Source organism: Eschrichtius robustus, chromosome 10 (assembly GCF_028021215.1).
Source record: "Eschrichtius robustus isolate mEscRob2 chromosome 10, mEscRob2.pri, whole genome shotgun sequence".
NCBI lineage: Eukaryota > Metazoa > Chordata > Mammalia > Artiodactyla > Eschrichtiidae > Eschrichtius > Eschrichtius robustus.
Genome location: NC_090833.1, coordinates 88,370,387 through 88,392,242, shown reverse-complemented (window position 1 = coordinate 88,392,242; position 21,856 = coordinate 88,370,387). Strand labels below are relative to the sequence as shown.

Here is a 21,856-nt window from a genome sequence, read left to right as displayed (position 1 = left end):
GCCTCAGAACCTTTTCTCTGCAATGTGACCTGGACCAGAACATCGCATTACCTGGGGCTTGTTACAAATGCAGAATATCAGGGTGCACACACTGAATAGGAATCTGCATTTTAACCCAGGTGATTTGAGAAGCACTACCCTAGACTTTTGCCCCAGACCATATTTTTAGTACCAAGGGTTCATAACCTGGGGTTCACAGAATTTAGTGGACTGGTGAAATTGGATGGGGAAAGAATACATCTTGATTTTCCCTAACCAAAATTTAGCATTTCTTTTCATTTGAAGGTAGGCAAGACCACAGTAATATTGGCTGTGCTTGTGACTTTGTTATCAATAGAAATTGAAATACTTTCATATCACTTTATAGTTTTTGTAGAAAATCATTTATGTGCTGCTCAGTATTCTGGTAGTTATTAGTGCCTCCACTAGTTCTTGTTATTTAATATGTTCATAAAGAAGAATATTTTTAGTACATCATATTTAGAAAATATTGCAGTAACTTTTTATGGTAACTGGTTTTCTTTATAATTTTATGTATTTTATTTCATGTATTTAAAAACATTATTTGGAGAAGGAGGCTGTAGCCATCCCTAGACTGCTGTTGTAGTTTATGGCACTGAAAATAGTAAGGACCCCTGCCTTAGAGAGAAGGAAAAAATTCCAGATTAATATGTTTCCTCAAGAAGTTGTTCCATTTTTGGCCTTAGTACCAGCGGAGGCTTGCTTCTAGATGGGTATAGATAAGCCCGGGGAAATTTTTACATCTGCTACCTGGTGGGAAGGCATCATCCTCCACCCGGTGTGGTCAACTGTCTGCAGCTAGAGGGAGGAAGAGGGAGAGGGAAAGGAAGGAGAGGAGAGGGGAGGGGAAGGGGAGGAAAAGGGAGGGAAAAGGAAGGGAAGGGAGAGACAATGGGACAGGATAGCTAGGCTTCACTGCCACATCCTCTTCATTCAAAGATCAGAACAGAGATGTGCCTCGTCAATTGTGTCACAGTACTCAACCTTGTTCTTCAAATTCTGCTTACCTGAAACGTGATGTTAAGTTTATGGAAAGGTGGGACGGCAGCATGAGGTGCTCTGTGGGCCCACTCTCCGGTGAGACAAGGGAAGGTAGAAAAAACTATAAAAACCGTTTAAGGTCTCTGGAAATTGTCCTAAGGGCAATTAGAGATTAGAGATATGTTTTATTTAGGTCTATGCAGTGTTAAAATGTTTTTTGAGTTTGTTGCTTTATATTCCAGCTCTGTCATTTAAATAAAATTTTTTATAAAAATTGAGAAATTTCACATTAGAAACTGGATTTCTAGCATCACTTGAAAGAAATCACAACTTGCCAGCTGGGCCAGAATTTCCACAGGACAACAGTCTGCTGGCACTGAGTTCGAGGGGGCAGTTTTAATTTTGTCATGTTCTCCACCATTCTCTGTGTTGCCAGTGGTGTGGCCATGTTGGCCTTCCATCAGTGTGCTTGTAGTGTTGTTTCCTTAAAACAGAGTTGAGAGGATAGGAGGAAAATGATAGCTGAATCAAGAGAGACAACGTTTGTATTTGTTTGTGGAAATAGAAATTATACCTACTCTGTGCCTGTGTTGAAAGAATACAGATTAAGGTGCCTGGCCTACTTCATTAATTTATGTTACTTCTCTGCCTTGACTGTAGGCATTTGAGTTTTTGATTTCAGCTCTAGAGGCCTAGTTCTCAAACTATTTTATCTCCATATCATGTAGAGTTGCTAGACATGTATGGCAAGGAAAATTTTTTGTTACTATTTATTGAACTATAAAAATAATGTATTTACAGCCAACATATTGGTGGTTGCCAAGGCGGTGGGATGGGGGAGGGTGAAATGGGGTCAAAAGGTATAAAAACATCCAGTTATAAAATAAATAAGTTATGGAGATGTAATGCACAGCATGGTGATTATAGTTAATAATACTGCACTGCATATTTGGAAGTTGCTAAGAGGCTAGATCTCACCATAAGAAAAAAATTTTTGAAAATTTTGTAACTTATGTATGGTGATGGATTATTTTGCAATGTGTACAAACACTGAATCATTATGTTGTATACCTGAAACTAATATAATGTTATATGTCAATTATACCTCAATAAAAAAAATCAAACATTAAAAATATTTGCTGACGTAAGTATACTTATGATGGCTTTCCAGCTTATACACTTGTTTTTAAAATATAAAAAGTGTAATAAAAAATTTTAAAAGACAAAAAAAGTATTTAAAAGCTTTACATTGGAGTTAATGTTTATTGCTATAATAACATAACACATTCAGTTACATTTCTTCAGTGGGAAGAAAACAACAGCTAACAGACTGGAGAAAATAACAGGTCTCCACATTGAAGAATTTAATTTTCAAATACATTGAGGTACTCTTGTGAGTAGTGAAATACGAATTTATTTGAAATCTTTTCTGAATTCATAGTCAGGTATTGACAGGTAATTTCTCAATCTATTAAGTGGAGTTGAATACATTTTTTGATGTTGAAAAGTAAAGGTGGGGGAATTCCCTGGTGGTCCAGTGGTTAGGACTCCGTGCTTCCACTGCAAGGGGCACGGGTTCCATCCCTGGTTGGGAAACTAAGATCTGGCCCAGCACAGCAAAAAAAAAAAAAAAAAAAAGTAAAGGTGGGAACTTTGGTTTAAAAGCAAGCACACAAGTGAACTACTACATACTTCCATTTCTGGTAATATGGAAGACTAAGTTATCCACCCTTTAAAAAAAAAACTATAGGGGCTTCCCTGGTGGCGCAGTGGTTGAGGGTCTGCCTGCTAATGCGGGGGACACGGATTCGAGCCCTGGGCTGGGAAGATCCCACATGCCGCGGAGCGGCTGGGCCCGTGGGCCACAACTACTGAGCCTGCGCGTCTGGAGCCGGTGCTCTGCAACAAGAGAGGCTGCGATAGTGAGAGGCCCATGCACCGCGATGAAGAGTGGCCCCCGTTTACCACAACTAGAGAAAGCCCTTGCACAGAAACGAAGACCCAACACAGCCAAAAATAAATAAACAAATGTGGGGTTTAAAAAAAAAAAAAAAGAATGTGGAGCCTTTCAATGATTTAAAAAAAACAAAAACCAAAAAAAAACTGTAGGATAAAATTTGTTTAAACTGAGGTACAATTTACATTCAATAAATTACACAGACCTTAAGTGTACTGTACATGAGTTTTGATAAAGTTGTACTCCCACGAACACACATACTTATCAAAATACAGAACATCCGCATCACCATGGACAAGTTCCTTATGACCCTAACCAATCAATCACTGCACCTCTACCAAGAAACCAGTGTTTGGATTTATTTTACTGAAGATTAGGTTTGCCTCTAAATGGCATCATATATTATGTGTATGTGGTGGGTAGCTCCTGAAATGGATCACAATGCCCGCCTCTTTATATTCACTTCCTTGTATAATCTCCTCCCTTTGAATGTGGGCTGCACCTAGAATGTGAGCTAGCTTCTCATGTATAGAATACAGCAAAAGTAATGGGTGGGTCCTTCTAAGATTAGGTTACAAAAGAGTGTGGCTTCTCTCTTTCTCCATTGCTCTGACTCTTCTCATTTGCTTGATCTGATGAAGCAAGCTGCCATTTTCTGAGCTGTTTTATTAAGAGGCCCACATGTCAAGGAACAGCTGTGTATGTGTGTGGTGGGGATGGAATTAATCCAGCAACAAACATGTGAGTGAGCTTGGAATGCATCTTTCCTAGCTGAGCCTTGATTCGGCCAATGGGAAGATCAGGAAAGTTTTAATAAAAGAGCTATCATCGGGGTCTGGGCAAGATGGCGGAAGAGTAAGACGCGGAGATCACCTTCCTTCCCACAGATACATTAGAAATACATCTACACGTGGAACTGCTCCTACAGGACACCCACTGAACGCTGGCAGAAGACGACAGACCTCCCCAAAGGCAAGAAACTCCCCACGTACTTGGGTAGGGCAAAAGAAAAAAGAAATAACAGAGACAAAAGAATAGGGACGGGACCTGCACCAGTGGGAGGGAGCTGTGAAGGAGGAAAGGTTTCCACACACTAGGAAGCCCCTTCGTGGGCGGAGACTGCGTGTGGCAGAGGGGGGAAGCTTCAGAGCCACGGAGGAGAGCGCAGCCACAGGGGTGCGGAGGGCAAAGCGGAGAGATTCCTGCACAGAGGATTGGTGCCGAGCAGCACTCACCAGCCCGAGAGGCTTGTCTGCTCACCCGCCGGGGCGGGCGGGGGCTGGGAGCTGAGGCTCGGGCTTCGGTGGGATCGCAGGGAGAGGACTGGGGTTGGCGGCGTGAACACAGCCTAAAGGGGTTAGCGCACCACAGCTAGTTGGGAGGGAGTCCGGGGAAGAGTCTGCAGCTGCTGAAGAGGCAAGAGACTTTTTCTTCCCTCTTTGTTTCCTGGTGCATGAGGAGAGGGGATTCAGAGCGCTGCCTAAACGAGCTCCAGAGACGGGCGCGAGCCGCGGCTATCAGCGTGGACCCCAGAGACGGGCATGAGACGCTAAGGCTGCTGCTGCCGCCACCAAGAAGCCTGTGTGCGAGCACAGGTCACTCTCCACACCACCCCTCCCGGGAGCCTGTGCAGCCCGCCACTGCCAGGGTCCCGTGATCCAGGGACAACTTCCCCAGGAGAACGCACAGCGCGCCTCAGGCTGCTGCAACGTCATGTTGGCCTCTGCCGCCACAGGCTCGCCCCGCATCCGTACCCTTCCCTCCCCTCGGCCTGAGTGAGCCAGAGTCCCTGAAGCAGCTGCTCCTTTAACCCTGTCCTGTGTGAGCGAAGAACAGACGCCCTCAGGCGACCTACACGGAGAGGCGGGTCCAAATCCAAAGCTGAACCCCGGGAGCTGTGCAAACAAAGACGAGAAAGGTAAATTTCTCTCAGCAGCCTCAGAAGCAGCGGATTAAAGCTCCACAAACAACTTGATGTACCTGCATCTGTTGAATACCTGAATAGACAACGAATCACCCCAAATTCAGGAGGTGGACTTTGGGAGCAGGATATATTAATTTTTCCCCTTTTCCTCTTTTTGTGAGTGTATATGTGTATGCTTCTGGGTGAGATTTTTGTCTGTATAGCTTTGCTTTCACCATTTGTCCTAGGGTTCGGTCCATCCGTTTTATTTTTTTTTTTACATAAAAAATTATTTTTCTTAATAAATTTTTTCTTAATAATTGTTTCTTTATTTTTTATTTTTAAAAAATTAAAAATTTTTTTCTTAATAATTTTTTTATTTTAAAAAATTAAAAAAAATTTTTTTCTTAAATTTTTTCTTAATTTTTTTCTTATTTTTTATTTTAAAAAATAAAAAATTTTCTTCTTAATAATTTTTTTCTTATTTTTTATTATAATAGCTTTATTTTATTTTATTTTATCCTCTTTTTTTCTTTCTTTCTATTTTTTCTCCCTTTTATTCTGAGCCGTGTGGATGAAAGGCTCTTGGTGCTCCAGCCAGGCATCAGGGCTGTGCCTCTGAGGTGGGAGAGCCAACTTCAGGACACTGGTCCACAAGAGACCTCCCAGCTCCACGTAATACCAAACAGCGAAAATCTCTCAGAGATCTCCATCTCAACATCAAGACCCAGCTTCACTCAACAGCCAGCAAGTTACAGTGCTGGACACCCTATGCCAAACAACTAGCAAGACAGGAACACAGTCCCATCCATTAGCAGAGAGGCTGCCTAAAATCATAATAAGGCCACAGACACCCCAAAACACACCACCAGACGTGGACTTGCCCACCAGAAAGACAAGATCCAGCCTCATCCACCAGAACACAGGCACTAGTCCCCTCCACCAGGAAGCCTACAAAACCCACTGAACCAACCTTAGCCACTGGGGACAGATACCAAAAACAATGGGAACTATGAACCTGCAGCCTGTGAAAAGGAGACCCCAAACACAGTAAGATAAGCAAAATGAGAAGACAGAAAAACACACAGCAGATGAAGGGGCAGGGTCAAAACACACCAGACCTAACAAATGAAGAGGAAATAGGCAGTCTACCTGAAAAAGAATTCAGAATAATGATAGTAAAGATGATCCAAAATCTTGGAAATAGAATAGACAAAATGCAAGAAACATTTAACAAGGACGTAGAAGAACTAAAGAGGAACCAAGCAATGATGAAAAACACAATAAATGAAATTAAAAATACTCTAGAAGGGATCAATAGCAGAATAACTGAGGCAGAAGAACGGGTAAGTGACCTGGAAGATAAAATAGTGGAAATAACTACTGCAGAGCAGAATAAAGAAAAAAGAATGAAAAGAACTGAGGACAGTCTCAGAGACTTCTGGGACAACATTAAACGCACCAACATTCGAATTATAGGGGTCCCAGAAGAAGAAGAGAAAAAGAAAGGGACTGAGAAAATATTTGAAGAGATTATAGTTGAAAACTTCCCTAATATGGGAAAGGAAACAGTTAATCAAGTCCAGGAAGCACAGAGAATCCCATACAGGATAAATCCACTGATAAAACGACTGAAATTGAAATTGTGATTAAAAATCTTCCAACAAACAAAAGCCCAGGACCAGATGGCTTCACAGGCGAATTCTATCAAACATTTAGAGAAGAGTTAACACCTATCCTTCTCAAACTCTTCCAAAATATTGCAGAGGGAGGAACACTCCCCCAACTCATTCTACGAGGCCACCATCACCCTGATACCAAAACCAGACAAAGATGTCACAAAGAAAGAAAACTACAGGCCAATATCACTGATGAACATAGATGCAAAAGCCCTCAACAAAATACTAGCAAACAGATTCCAACAGCACATCAAAAGGATCATACACATGATCAATTTGGGTTTATCCCAGGAATGCAAGGATTCTTCAGTATATGCAAAACAATCAATGTGATACACCATATTAACAAACTGAAGGATAAAAGCCATATGATAATCTCAACAGATGCAGAAAAAGCTTTCAACAAACTTCAACACCCATTTATGATAAAAACTCTCCAAAAAGTGGGCATAGAGGGAACTTTCCTCAACATAATAAAGGCCATATATGACAAACCCACAGCCAACATTGTCCTCAATGGTGAAAAACTGAAACCATTTCCACTAAGATCAGGAGCAAGACCAGGTTGCCCACTCTCACCACTATTGTTCAACATAGTTTTGGAAGTGTTAGCCACAGCAATCAGAGAAGAAAAAGAAATCAAAGGAATCCAAATCGGAAAAGAAGAAGTAAAGCTGTCACTGTTTGCAGACGACAGGATACTATACATAGAGAATCCTAAATATGCTACCAGAAAACTACTAGAGCTAATCAATGAATTTGGTAAAGTAGCAGGATACAAAATTAATGCACAGAAATCTCTTGCATTCCTATACACTAATGATGAAAAATCTGAAAGTGAAATTAAGAAAACACTCCCGTTTACCATTGCAACAAAAAGAATAAAATGTCTAGGAATAAACCTACCTAAGGAGACAAAAGACATGTATGCAGAAAATTATAAGACAGTGATGAAAGAAATTAAAGATGATACAAATAGATGGAGAGATATACCATGTTCTTGGATTGGAAGAATCAACATTGTGAAAATGAGTCTACTACCCAAAGCAATCTACAGATTCAATGCAATCCCTATCATACTACCACTGGCATTTTTCACAGAACTAGAAAAAAATTTTCACAATTTGTATGGAAACACAAAAGACCCCGAATAGCCAAAGCAATCTTGAGAACGAAAAATGGAGCTGGAGGAATCAGGCTCCCTGACTTCAGACTATATTACAAAGCTACAGTAATCAAGACAGTTTGGTACTGGCACAAAAACAGAAATATAGATCAATGGAACAGGATAGAAAGCCCAGAGATAAACCCACGCACATATGGTCACCTTATCTTTGATAAAGGAGGCAAGCATATACAGTGGAGAAAAGACAGCCTCTTCAATAAGTGGTGCTGGGAAAATTGGACAGGTACATGTAAAAGTATGAAATTAGAACACTCCCTAACACCATACACAAAAATAAACTCAAAATGGATTAGAGACCTAAATGTAAGGCCAGACACTATCAAACTCTTAGAGGAAAACATAGGCAGAACACTCTATGACATAAATCACAACAAGATCCTTTTTGACCCACCTCCTAGAGAAATGGAAATAAAAACACAAATAAACAAATGGGACCTAATGAAACTTAAAAGCTTTTGCACAACAAAGGAAACCATAAACAAGACCAAAAGACAACCCTCAGAATGGGAGAAAATATTTTCAAATGAAGCAACTGACAAAGGATTAATCTCCAGGATTTACAAGCAGCTCATGCAGTTCAATACCAAAAAAAGAAACAACCCAATCCAGAAATGGGCAGAAGACCTAAATACACATTTCTCCAAAGAAGATATACAGATTGCCAACAATCACATGAAAGAATGCTCAACATCATTAATCATTAGAGAAATGCAAATCAAAACTACAATGAGATATCATCTCACACCGGTCAGAATGGCCATCATCAAAAAATGTAGAAACAATAAATGCTGGAGAGGGTGTGGAGAAGAGTGAACCCTCTTGCACTGTTGGTGGGAATGTAAACTGATACAGCCACTATGGAGAACAGTATGGAGGTTCCTTAAAAAGCTAAAAATAGAACTACCATACGACCCAACAATCCCACTACTGGGCATATACCCTGAGAAAACCATAATTCAAAAAGAGACATGTACCACAATGTTCAATGCAGCACTATTTACAATAGCCAGGATATAGAGGCAACCTAAATGTCCACTGACAGATGAATGGATAAAGAAGATGTAGCACATATATACAATGGTATATTACTCAGCCATAAAAAGAAATGAAATGGAGTTATTTGTAGTGAGGTGGATGGACCTAGAGTCTGTCATACAGAGTGAAGTAAGTCAGAAAGAGAAAAACAAATACAGGATGCTAACACATATATATGGAATCTAAGAAAAAAAAAAAAAAGGTCATGAAGAACCTAGTGGCAAGACGGGAATAAAGACACAGACCTACTAGAGAATGGACTTGAGGATATGGGGAGGGGGAAGTGTAAGATGTGACAGGGTGAGAGAGTGGCATGGACATATATACACTACCAAATGTAAAATAGATAGCTAGTGGGAAGCAGCCGCATAGCACAGGGAGATCATCTCTGTGCTTTGTGACCACCTAGAGGGGTGGGACAGGGAGGGTGAGAGGGAGGGAGACGCAAGAGGGAAGAGGTATGGGAACATATGTATATGTGTAACTGATTCACTTTGTTATAAAGCAGAAACTAACACACCATTGTAAAGCAATTATACTCCAATAAAGATGTTAAAAAAAAAAAGGGCTATCATCTCACTGGTTCTTCAAGTTTTGGTGGACTTTAATTCATACTTATGATTTTTAGTTACAAAAGTAATACATGTTCATTGTGGAAATTTTAAAAATATAGAAAAGCACAAAGATGCAAGTTTAAAAAAAAACGAACTCATAAGCCCCACCACCTCAATATAAAAACATTATTAACATTTTGGTACACATTCTTATAAACATTTTTCTTCTAATCATCACATCTAAAAGAACAATTGGGACCATGCTGTTTAGTCATCTTCATTTTTAAAATTAATTCATATTTATTTATTTATTCATTTATTTAACACCTTTTTTGGAGTATAATTGCTTTACAATGTTATGTTAGTTTCTGCTATATAACAAAGTGAATCAGCTCTACATATACATTTATCCCCATATCGCCCCCCTCTTGCTCCTCTCTCCCACCCCACCATCCCACCCCTCTAGATGGTCACAAAGCACCGAGATGATCTCCCTGTGCTATGCGGCTGCTTCCCACTAGCTATCTATTTTACATTTGGTAGTGTATGTATGTCAATGCTACTCTCTCAGTTCGTCCCAGCTTACCCTCCCCACCCACCATGTCCTCAAGTACCTTCTCTACATCTGTGTCTTTATTCCTGTCCCCCTAGGTTCATCAGAACCATTTTTTTTTGTTTTTGTTTTTAGATTCCATATATATGTGTTAGCATCCTGTATTTGTTTTTCTCTTTCTGACTTACTTCACTCTGTATGACAGACTCTAGGTCCATCCACCTCACTACAAATAACACAATTTCATTTCTTTTTATGACTGAGTAATATTCCATTGTATACATGTGCAACATCTTCTTCATCCATTCATCTGTTGATGGACACTTAGGTTGCTTCCATGTCCTAGCTATCGTAAATAGTGCTGCAATGAACATTGTGATATATGTCTCTTTTTGAATTATGGTTTTCTCAGGGTATATGCCCAGCAGTGGGATTGCTGGGTCGTATGGTAGTTCTATTTTTATTTTTTTAAGGAACCTCCATACTGTTGTCCATAGTGCCTGTATCAATTTACATTGCCACCAACAGTGCAGGAGGGTTCCTTTTTCTCCATACCCTCTCCAGCATTTATTGGTAGATTTTTGGATGATGGCCATTCTGACCGGTGTAAGGTTATACCTCAGTGGGGTTTTGATTTGCATTTCTTTAATGATTAGTGATGTTGAGCATCCTTTCATGTGTTTGTTGGCAATCTGTATATCTTCTTTGGAGAAATGTCTATTTAAGTCTTCTGCCCATTTTTGGATTGGGTTGTTTGTTTTTTGATATTGAGCTGCATGAGCTGCTTGTGTATTTTGGAGATTAATCCTTTGTCAGTTGCTTCATTTGCAAATATTTTCTCCCATTCTGAGGGTTGTCTTTTGGTCTTGTTTATGGTTTCCTTTGCTGTGCAAAAGCTTTTCAGTTTCATTAGGTCACACTGGTTTATTTTTGTTTTTATTTCCATTTCTCTAGGAGGTGGGTCAAAAAGGATCTTACTGTGATTTATGTCATTGAGTGTTCTTCCTTTGTTTTCCTCTAAGAGTTTGATAGCCTTACATTTAGGTCTTTTATCCATTTTGAGTTTATTTTTGTGTATGGTGTTAGGAAGTGTTCTAATTTCATTCTTTTACATGTAGCTGTCCAGTTTTCCCAGCACTACTTATTGAAGAGGCTGTCTTTTCTGCGTTGTATATTCTTGCCTCCTTTATCAAAAATAAGGTGACCATATGTGTGTGGGTTTATCTCTGGGATTTCTATCCTGTTTCATTGATCTATATTTCTGTTTTTGTGCCAGTACCATATCATCTTTATTACTGTAGCTTTGCAGTATAGTCTGAAGTCAGGGAGCCTGATTCCTCCAGCTCCATTTTTCTTTCTCAAGATTGCTTCCGCTATTTGGGGTCTTTTTTGTTTCCATACAAATTGTGAAATTTTTTGTTCTAGTTCTGTAAAAAATGCCAGTGGTAGTTTGATAGGGATTGCATTGAATCTGTAGATTGCTTTGGGTAGTACAGTCATTTTCACAATGTTGAATCTTCCAATCCAAGAACATGGTATATCTCTCCATCTGTTGGTATCATATTTAATTTCTTTCATCAGTGTCTTATAGTTTTCTGCATACAGGTCTTTTGTCTCCTTAGGTCGGTTTATTCCTTGGTATTTTATTCTTTTTGTTTCAATGGTAAATGGGAGTGTTTCCTTAATTTCTCTTTCAGATTTTTTGCTGTTAGTGTATATGAATGCAAAAGATTTCTGTGCATTAATTTTGTATCCTGCTACTTTACCAAATTCATTGATAACTTTGTTTAGGATTCTCTATGTATAGTATCATGTCATCTGCAAACAATGACAGTTTTACTTCTTCTTTTCTGATTTGGATTCCTTTGATTTCTTTTTCTTCTCTGATTGCTGTGGCTAAAACTGCCAAAACTATGTTGAATAATAGTGGTGAGAGTGGGCAACCTTTTCTTGTTCCTGGTTTTAGAGCAAATGCTTTCAGTTTTTCACCATTGAGAATGATGTTGGCTGTGGGTTTGTCATATATGGCTTTTATTATGCTGAGGTAGGTTCCCTCTATGCCCACTTTTTGGAGAGTTTTTATCATAAATGGGTGTTGAAGTTTGTTGAAAGCTTTTTCTGCATCTGTTGAGATTATCATATGGCTTTTATCCTTCAGTTTGTTAATATGGTGTATCACATTGATTGTTTTGCATATACTGAAGAATCCTTGCATTCCTGGGATAAACCCAAATTGATCATGTGTATGATCCTTTTAATGTGCTGTTGGAATCTGTTTGCTAGTATTTTGTTGAGGGCTTTTGCATCTATGTTCATCAGTGATATTGGCCTGTAGTTTTCTTTTTTTGTGACATCTTTGTCTGGTTTTGGTATTGGGTGATGGTGGCCTCGTAGAATGAGTTGGGGAGTGTTCCTCCCTCTGCTATATTTTGGAAGAGTTTGAGAAAGATAGGTGTTAGCTCTTCTCTAAATGTTTGATAGAATTTGCCTGTGAAGGCATCCATGCCTGGGCTTTTGTTTGTTGGAAGATTTTTAATCACAGTTTCAATTTCAGTGCTTGTGATTGGTCTGTTTATCTTTTCTATTTCTTCCTGGTTCAGTCCTGGAAGGTTGTACTGTTCTAAGAATTTGTCCATTTCTTCCAGGTTGTCTATTTTGTTGGCATATAGTTGCTTGTAGTAATCTCTCATGATCCTTTGTATTTCTGCAGTGTCAGTTGTTACTTCTCCTTTTTCATTTCTAATTCTGTTGATTTGAGTCTTTTCCCTTTTTTTCTTCATGAGTCTGGCTAATGGTTTATCAATTTTGTTTATCTTCTCAAAGAACCAGCTTTTAGTGTTATTGATCTTTGCTATTTTGTCCTTCACTTCTTTTTCATTTATTTCTCATCTGATATTTATGACTTGTTCTGCTACCTTTGGGTTTGTTTTGTTCTTCTTTCTCTAGTTGCTTTAGCTGTAAGGTTAGGTTGGCTATTTGAGATTTTTCTTGTTTCTTGAGGTAGGATTGTATTTTTATAACCTTCCCTCTTAGAACTCCTTTTGCTGCATCCCATAGGTTTTGGGTCGTCGGGTTTTCATTGTCATTTGTTTCTAGGTATTTTTTGATTTCCTCTTTGATTTCTTCAGTGATCTTTTGGTTATTTAATAGCGTTTTTTTTTAGCCTCCATGTGTTTGTGTTTTGTACAGTTTTTTTCCTGTAATTGATATGTAGTCTCATAGCATTGTGTTCGGAAAAGATACTTGATACAATTTCAATTTTCTTAAATTTACCAAGGCTTGATATGTGACCCAAGATATGATCTATCCTGGAGAATGTTCCATGTGCACTTTAGAAGAAAGTGTATTCTATTGTTTTTGGATGGAATGTCCTATAAATATCAATTAAGTCCATCTGGTCTAATGTGTCATTTAAAGCTTGTGTTTCCTTATTTATTTTCATTTTGGATGATCTGTCCATTGGTGAAAGTGGGGTGTTAAAGTCCCCTACTATGATTGTGTTACTGTCGATTTCCCCTTTTATGGCTGTTAGCCTTTGCCTTATGTATTGAGGTGCTCCTATGTTGGGTGCATAAATATTTACAATTGTTATATTTTCTACTTGGATTGATCCCTTGATCATTATGTAGTGTCCTTCTTAATCTCTTGTAGTAGTCTTTATTTTCAAGTCTATTTTGTCTGATATGACTATTGCTACTCCAAGTTTCTTTTGATTTCCATTTGCATGGAGTATCTTTTTCCATCTCCTCACTTTCAGTCTGTATGTATCCCTAGGTCTGAAGTGGTTCTCTTGTAGACAGCATATATATGGGTATTGTTTTTGTATTCATTCAGCCAGTCTGTGTCTTTTAGTTGGAGCATTTAATCCATTTACATTTATCAGTTATCAATATGTATGTTCCTATTACCATTTTCTTAATTGTTTTGGGTTTGTTTTTGTAGGTCTTTTCCTTTTCTTGTGTCTCCTGCCTAGAGAAGGTCCTTTAACATTTGTTGTAAAGCTGGTTTGGTGGTGGTGAATTCTCTTAACTTTTGCTTGTCTGTAAAGGTTTTAATTTCTCTGTGAAATCTGATTGAGATCCTTGCTTGGTAGAGTAATCTTGGTTGTAGGTTATTCCCTTTCATCACTTTAAGTATGTCCTGCCACTCTCTTTTGGCTTGCAGAGTTTTGTTGTTGTTGTTGTTGTTAACATCTTTATTGGAGTATAATTGCTTTACAATGGTGTGTTAGTTTCTGCTTTATAACAAATTGAATCAGCTGTACATATATATATCCCCATATCTCCTCCCTCTTGCATCTCCCTCCCCCCCCTCCCTAACCCACCCCTCTAGGTGGTCACAAAGCACCGAGCTGATCTCCTTGTGTTATGCGACTGCTTCCCACTAGCTATCTATTTCACATTTGGTAGTATATATAAGTCCATGCCACTTTCTCACTTTGTCCAAGCTTATCCTTCCCCCTCCCAATGTCCTCAAGTCCATTCTCTACTTCTACATCTTTATTCGTCCTGCCCCTAGGTTCTTCAGAATTTTTTTTTTTTTTAGATTCTATATATATGTGTTAGCATACGGTATTTGTTTTTCTCTTTCTGACTTACCTCACTCTGTATGACAGACTTTAGGTCCATCCACCTCACTACAAATAACTCAATTTCGTTTCTTTTTATGGCTGAGTAATATTCCATTGTATATATGTGTCACATCTTCTTTATCCATTCATCTGTCAATGGACACTTAGGTTGCTTCCATGTCCTGGCTATTGTAAATAGAGGAGACTTGCAGAGTTTCTGCTGAAAGATCAGCTGTTAACTTTATGGGGATTCCCTTGTATGTTGTTTGTTGCTTTTCCCTTGCTGCTTTTAATATTTTTTCTTTTTATTTAATTTTTGATAGTTTGAGTAATATGTGTCTTGGCATGTTTCTCCTTGGATTTATCCTGTATGGGACTCTCTGTGCTTCCTGGACTCGGGTGGTTATTTCCTTTCCCATGTTAGAGAAGTTTTTGACTATAATCTATTCAAATATTTTCTCAGACCCTTTCTCTTTCTCTTCTTCTTCTGGGACCCCTATAATTAGAATGTTGGTACATTTAATGTTGTCCCAGAGGTCCCTGAGACTGTCCTCAATTCTTTTCTTTCTTTTTTCTTTATTCTGCTCTCTGGTAGTTATTTCCACTATTTTATCTTCCAGGTCACTTATCTGTTCTTCTGCCTCAGTTATTCTGCTACTGATTCCTTCTATTGTATTTTTAATTTCATTTATTGTGTTGCTCATCATTGCTTGTTTGCTCTTTAGTTCTTCTAGGTCCTTGTTAAACATTTCTTGTATTTTCTCCATTCTATTTCTGAGATTTGGATCATCTTTACTATCATTACTCTGAATTCTTTTTCAGGTAGACTGTCTCTTTCCTCTTCATTTGTTTGGTCTGGTGGGTTTTTACCTTGCTCCTTTATCTGCTGCATATTTCTCTGTCTTCTCATGTTGTTTTACTTATTGTGTTTGGGGTCTCCTTTTCACAGGCTGCAGCTTCGTTGTTCCCGTTATTTATGGTGTCTGCTCACAGTGGGTGAAGTTGGTTCAGTGGTTTGTGTAGGCTTTCTGGTGGAGGGGACTGGTGCCTGTGTTCTGGTGGGTGGGGCTGTTTCGTGTCCTGTTGGTGGGCAGGGCTGAGTCCGGTGGTGTGTTTTCGGGTGTCTGTGAACTTAGTATGGCTTTAGGCAGCCTCTCTGCTAATGGGTGGGGTTGTGTTCCTGTCTTGCCAGTTGTTTGGCATGGGACATCCAGCACGGGAGCTTGCTGGCCATTGAGTGGATCTCGGTGTTAGTGTTGAGACGGACATCTCTGGGAGAGCTCTCACCGAGTGATATTATGTGGGGCTCTGAGGTTTCTGGTGGTCCAATGTCCTGGACTCAGCTCTCCCACCTCAGAGGCGCAGGCCTGACACATGGCTGCAGCACCAAGGCCTTGCCAGCCACACGGCTCGGAAGAAAAGAAAAAAAAAAAAAAAACGAACAGATAGGACCCCAAAATAAATAGTAAAAGCAAAACTAAACAGACAAAATCACACAAAGAAACATACACACACGCTCATAAAAAGAAAAACAAACAAAAATAACAACAACAAAAACTAAACAAAGAAAAAAACCCCAGACAGAACCCTAGGGCAAATGGTAAAAGCAAACCTAAACAGACAAAATCACAGTAAGAAACACACACACCCACAAAAAGAGAAAAAAGGAAATAATAATAATAAAATTTTTAAAAAGGGAAGATAGCAACCATACCAATAAACAAATCCACCAATGATAAGAAGCACTAAAAACTAAACTAAGATAAACATAAAACCAAAAATATATCAGACACAGAAAGCAAACCGCAAGTCTGCAGTTGCTCCCAAAGTCCACTGCCTCAGTTTTGGGAACATCTGTTGTCTCTTCAGGTATTCCATAGATGCAGGGTTTATCAAGTTGATTGTGAGGATTTAATCCACTGCTCCCGAGGCTACACGGAGAATTTTCCCTTTCTCTTCTTTGTTTGCACAGCTCCTGGGGTTCCGCTTTGGTTTGGGCCTCACCTCTGCATGTAGGCCACCCCCAGGCATCTCTTCCCCACCCAGACAGGAGGGGGTTAAAACAGCGGCTGATTAGGGCTCTTTTGCTCACTCAGGCCGGGGAGAGGGAGGGGTATGGTAGTCACAATTGGATTGCGGGGGAGCCTGTGGCAGCAGAGGCCAGCATGACATTGCAACAGCCTGAGGTGCACCGAGTGTTCTCCTGGGGAAGTTGTCCCTGGATCACGGGACTCTGGCAGTGACGGGCTGCACAGGCTCCCAGGGGGTGTGGGTAGTGACTTGCGCTTGCACACAGCATTCTTGGTGGCAGCAATAGCAGTGTTAGTTGTCCATGTCCTTCTCTATGGTCCGAGATGATAGCCGCAGCTTGCGCCTGTCTCTGGAGCTCGCTTAGGCGGTACTCTGCCATCTGTGGGCATACGGAGTAGGAATCCCCTCTCTTTGTGCACCCCGAGACAATGGTCTCTTTCCTCTCCGGCAGGTCCAGAATTTTTCCCAGACTCCCTCCCAGCTAGCTGTGGCGCACTAGCCCCCTTCAGGCTGTGTTCACTCAGCCAACCCCAGTCCTCTCCCTGGGATCTGACCTCCGAAGCCCGAGCCTCAGCTCCCAGCCCCAACCTGTCCCGGTGGGCGAGCAGACAAGCCTCTCGGGCTGGTGAGTGCTGGTCGGCACCAATCCTCTGTGTGGGAATCTCTCTGCTTTTCCCTCTGCACCCCTGTTGCTGCGCTCTCCTCCGTGGCTCCGAAGCTTCTCCCCCCACCCACCTCCCCGTCCCCACCAGTGAAGGGGCTTCCTAGTGTGTGGAAACTTTTCCTCCTTCACAGCTCCCTCCCAGAGGTGCAAGTCCTGTCCCTATTCTTTTGTCTCTGTTTTTTCTTTTTTCTTTTGCCCTACCCAGGTACGTGGGGATTTTCTTGCCTTTTGGGAAGTCTGAGGTTTTCTGCCAGTGTTCAGTAGGTGTTCTGTAGGAGTTGTTCCACATGTAGATGTATTTTCGATGTATTTGTGAAGAGGAAGGTAAGCTCCACATCTTACTCCTCTGCCATCTTGAAGGTCTCCCCTTATCTGCACTTATCTGCACTTTTATAAATGTTATTTCATTTGATCTTCACAATAGCCCTGCAGAGTAAGAAGTATTTTCAATCCCATTTTATAATAATAACTTGAGGGACAGAAAGTTTAGCTTGTCCAAATCACACGACAAAGCCAGCATGTACATCTGGAATGTCTTTCTCCAGAGCCCATGCTCACCTTCCTCCCAGCTGTATCCCAGATGATGGGTGGTGCTTGGAGATGGCAGGGCATGGAAAGGAAAGGAATCACTCAGAGGGGTTGTTTGTAATGTTGGATTTGGTGACCACTTCTATCTACAACATAAAGGAAAGGGAGAAATTTTAAATAATTAATTTTCCCAGCCTGGGGAAAGATGATGTCACAAATGATACCAATTTCATAATCTGTTCAATAGTACATGTGATTTCTACTAGTCAAAAAGTATTCCTTCAATTCAGCCTTGCCTCAACCTCAGACACAGGGCTCTATGCACTGTATGATGCAGTGAGGTCTTATCAAATCTGCAGTCCAGTCGCTCTGTGCTAAGGAGATCTGGCCCTGGCTGAAACTCTTCTGGCTGATCTGGGAGCCAGCGTGGGAGCTGGAGCACCTCGTTTGTGCAAGCCTGGGCCGACCCACACTGCTTTCCCATGGGGAGGAGTCTTTGTAACCAGGGGGCATCCAGAACAGGCACCAGGCTAAAGTGCCATCAAGCAGAATGGCCCCTTCCCACTCCACACTAAGAGCACTTTATATCTGCCCTGGCAGGGATGGGAACAACAAGTTTTTGACAAAAGGAAAGAAGAAATCAAAACATAAAATATACTTCTCTGGGTTGCATGTTTCTGGCTTGACTTATGTCACTTACACAACAATGGTTATTGTTTTTTTGAACGACACAGAGGGTTTTAGGCAAGGCCAGAAACGCTAGCCCAGGATTTGGTCCCCCAGAGTTCTGACACCTAAAGAAGGGGAAGGAACAGTGGGTGTGTGGGGTCAGGAATGTCTCTTCTGATTCCAGCCTTCAGCTGCCTGAGACTCCCAAGCTGCATCCTGCCCCATAGACAAGAAAATGTAGCCACAGACAACAGTGGAAGAGGGGCTTTGAAACAAAGAAGGAAGAGTGGGCACATGTTTCCTGGGACTCTTGGGATCCTCGAACTCTTTGAAGGTCTGTTTGACAAGTTCAGCTTTGACAGGAAAAACTGATTCACTGGACAAAGAGTTCTGGTTCAACACTGGCTGAATACACAGCACCCAGCTCCACCATCCATAGCCTCCAAGCCCAGGATAATTTGTTTTGTTTCTATTTTTCTCTCAGGTTTTCTAAACCTTGCCACTTTCAAGAAATCTACTCTCAGGGAGCTAATTTTTACATAATTATTAGCTCTGTTTTTCCTTTGTGAAAGCCACTCTCCATTTTTGGATGACATTTGATGACCTGCATCAGTAGAAAACGTTAGTTTTGTCCTCTTTTACTGGAAACTTGGTGACAAAGTCAATTTCTCTTCAGGTCTCTCTAGTGTGAAACTTCTTGTAATCCTTTCCCCTAACACATACCACAGCTCACTTACACAGATGCTTCAGGGAGAAGGCCAGGCCCTTATGAACATCTTAGAGAGCCTTCTTCAGGCCTCTTTCTTCCTCTGAATTTCTCCAGTTTGCCAACCCCTTTGCTCCCTCTTCTGCATCTTACCACATTGTGTCCAACCATTCTGTCCTCTATTGAGTGCTGGGACAGATAAACACCAAACAAATATTTGATAAATGGGGCAATTGTGAAGGAATCCCTTCCCATCTTTGTCTTTTTCAGTTTTTTTTTTTATTTCCTCTTCATTAACTCCATATGCTATAGGCTTCCAGTTGAGATCTATCCCCGCTCCCTGAGACCCTGCAACTTGCCCCTTACCTGTACCAGTGTCTATCACCTCTTTACCAAAAACTTCTTTAACAGGAAGTTAACTTCATTGCTTCCACACCAATAAAGGCTCGTTTTCCTTTTTCATTAAAGAGTAAATATTTATTGGCTACTTACTTTTGCTCTAACAAAACAAAGTCCCAATCCAAAGGAGTTTACATTGTAGTGGCAGGAGACCGAACCACAAGTAACAAATAAGATAAGCCAATAAATAATATGCTCAGAAGAAAAATAAAGCAGAGGCATAGGACTGCAGGATGGGCATTGGCCTGGCCTTTTCCAGGCCTTAGTGAAAACGGTAATTGTTGTTTTCATATTTATCAAAAGCCTCAGCCTCTCACTCCTTTGGGGACAGATGTGGATGCACTGAGATGGCTGATCCACAATATCTGCTTCTGCCAACCAACCCTCAGTGGGAAGAGTAATAATTAAACAAGACAGGTAATCCTTGTAAAGTGCTTAATGCAGAGTCTGATACAAAAAACATAGTAAATAAGGAGCAGCTGGAGAAAATGGGAAGGCGTGGGGAACCACCATTGGCAAAGGCCATCTCATTTGCTTTAATTTTAGTTTAATCTCCACATTACTTACACTTTCTTCAGGCAGCCCATAGCTTTATGAACAACTGACCCTTGGAACTGAGAAGCTGGTCCAGATAAAGACCTTAGTTGAAAGTGCCATGGTAAATAAAATGGCATGGTTTAGAGAGGAATGCAGGCGGAACTTGACAGTAGCTGCTGTCTCTCAGGGAGCTGGGGCTCCTCTTAGCCCACAGGAACTCGCTCATCTCCTGACATACAGGCAAACCTGGAATTGAGGGAGGTAATACCCCACAGGGCAACCTTGATCACGGAGCCGGGAGCCAATAGATAAACTACTGTACTTTTTTACTTAAGGCAGAAGAATCTGAGGTGCATGCTACATTTTCTCAGAGGCTTTTCCAGCAGATGGAGCCTCAGTCACTCACAGCAGTGACCAGCTCGATGACATATTCGTGTCTTTCTGTCTTTTCCTGTTCAATCTCCTGGTCCCAACCCAACTCCTGCTCATTGGAATTACTTCCCAAAAGAACTATCTTCACAAGGTCCTCATATCAGAAGGAACCCAGGCTAAGAGAGTCACACTATCTGTGCTTTGGTCTTTCCTTTTAGATTCTATCTCCCAATATTATATATTCCACATATATATGAAATTATCTATAGTCTCTTCTCTTTTTCATAGCTCCTTCAAGTTAGGAAGTTTCAGTCATCAGGTAACTCCACAGTTTCCCTACCAAAGATCTCTCAGATTGTTCTTTCGGTATATATTTGGCTAAGCTGATCATTACTGTTTCTGTATATGCCAACAAAACCCAGGAATCACATCAGTTGTTACAGAAATCCTCTTTGATCCACAGTGTTTACATTGCCTCCTCTATAGCTGGTGGGGACCAGAGCTTAAATATTTCCAAGTTGAAAAACTATCATTTGGAGGATTGCAATGAACTTCTGTATTTTAGGGAGCAGACTGTCCTTTAATTTTGGAGGCAACACTTTGATGACTCTTTTAGTGATGCTAATACACCTACCATTACCCCTCCCCATCATGTATATGAAAATGCTTTAGGCTGAGACATTACCTATTCTGTTTGGGCATATAGATTGAGTATAACTAGCAGAATTATTGACCTGCAATATTAGATTTTTCCCCCTAAATCTAGATTAAGTTGTCTTATAACTAAATGTTTTTATTTTCCCTTAGAAAGAAGAAGAAAGATAGCAGCCTGGAAAAGGAGCAAGATGGCAAGGAGTGACCAGCAGAAGTGGAGCACAGTCCCAGAGCCAGAGACCAGATTTGCTCGGCTAGAATGGGAGGATTTGGGCAACAGGTTCCTTAATGGTTCCCTAAAATTACATGAGAAGGAAAACCTAATAAAATACTGAACTCTTTGATGGCAGTAGAATAGAGACTTAGACTATTGTCATTTGGGTATTAATAATCTCTGAAGACTGGAGAAGATGGGAGCATCTTAATTACCCATGGTTCCCAATACTCCTGTACATATTTCTCCCTAACCCCCTCCCTTTTAAAAAATTCAATCTATTTAAACCAAAAACGAAAAGACAAACACAAAAAGTGCACCATTTCTCCCACCCCCACCCCTTGGCTTTGGCAACCACAAATCTGTGCCCTCTAACTATGAGCTTATTTATATATCTATATCTATATCTATATCTATATATCTATATCTATATATCTATATATCTATATATATATATATATACACACACACACATTTTTAAAGGACTCCACATATAAGAGAGATCATATAGTATTTATCTTTCTTCTCTGACTTACTTCACTTAGCATAGTGCCCTTGAGGTCTAGCCTATCCATAGAGTTGTCATTTAAGTACTTATGACTGCTTTTGTACTACAATGGCCAGGGTCTTTTTTGCAACAGAG

General features: G+C 40.5%; 1 protein-coding gene across 1 annotated transcript in view; it reads left to right on the top strand.

Moving 5' to 3' along the window:
- The window catches only part of SLC35D2 (solute carrier family 35 member D2), an 85,406-nt gene extending 64,174 nt beyond the window's left edge, over window positions 1-21,232 (top strand). The window contains exon 16 of the transcript XR_011075198.1: window positions 21,153-21,232. The gene's annotated coding sequence lies outside the window, so the exon portion shown is untranslated. The remainder of the gene's footprint in view (window positions 1-21,152) is intronic.
- The last annotated feature ends 624 nt before the right edge of the window (window positions 21,233-21,856 follow it).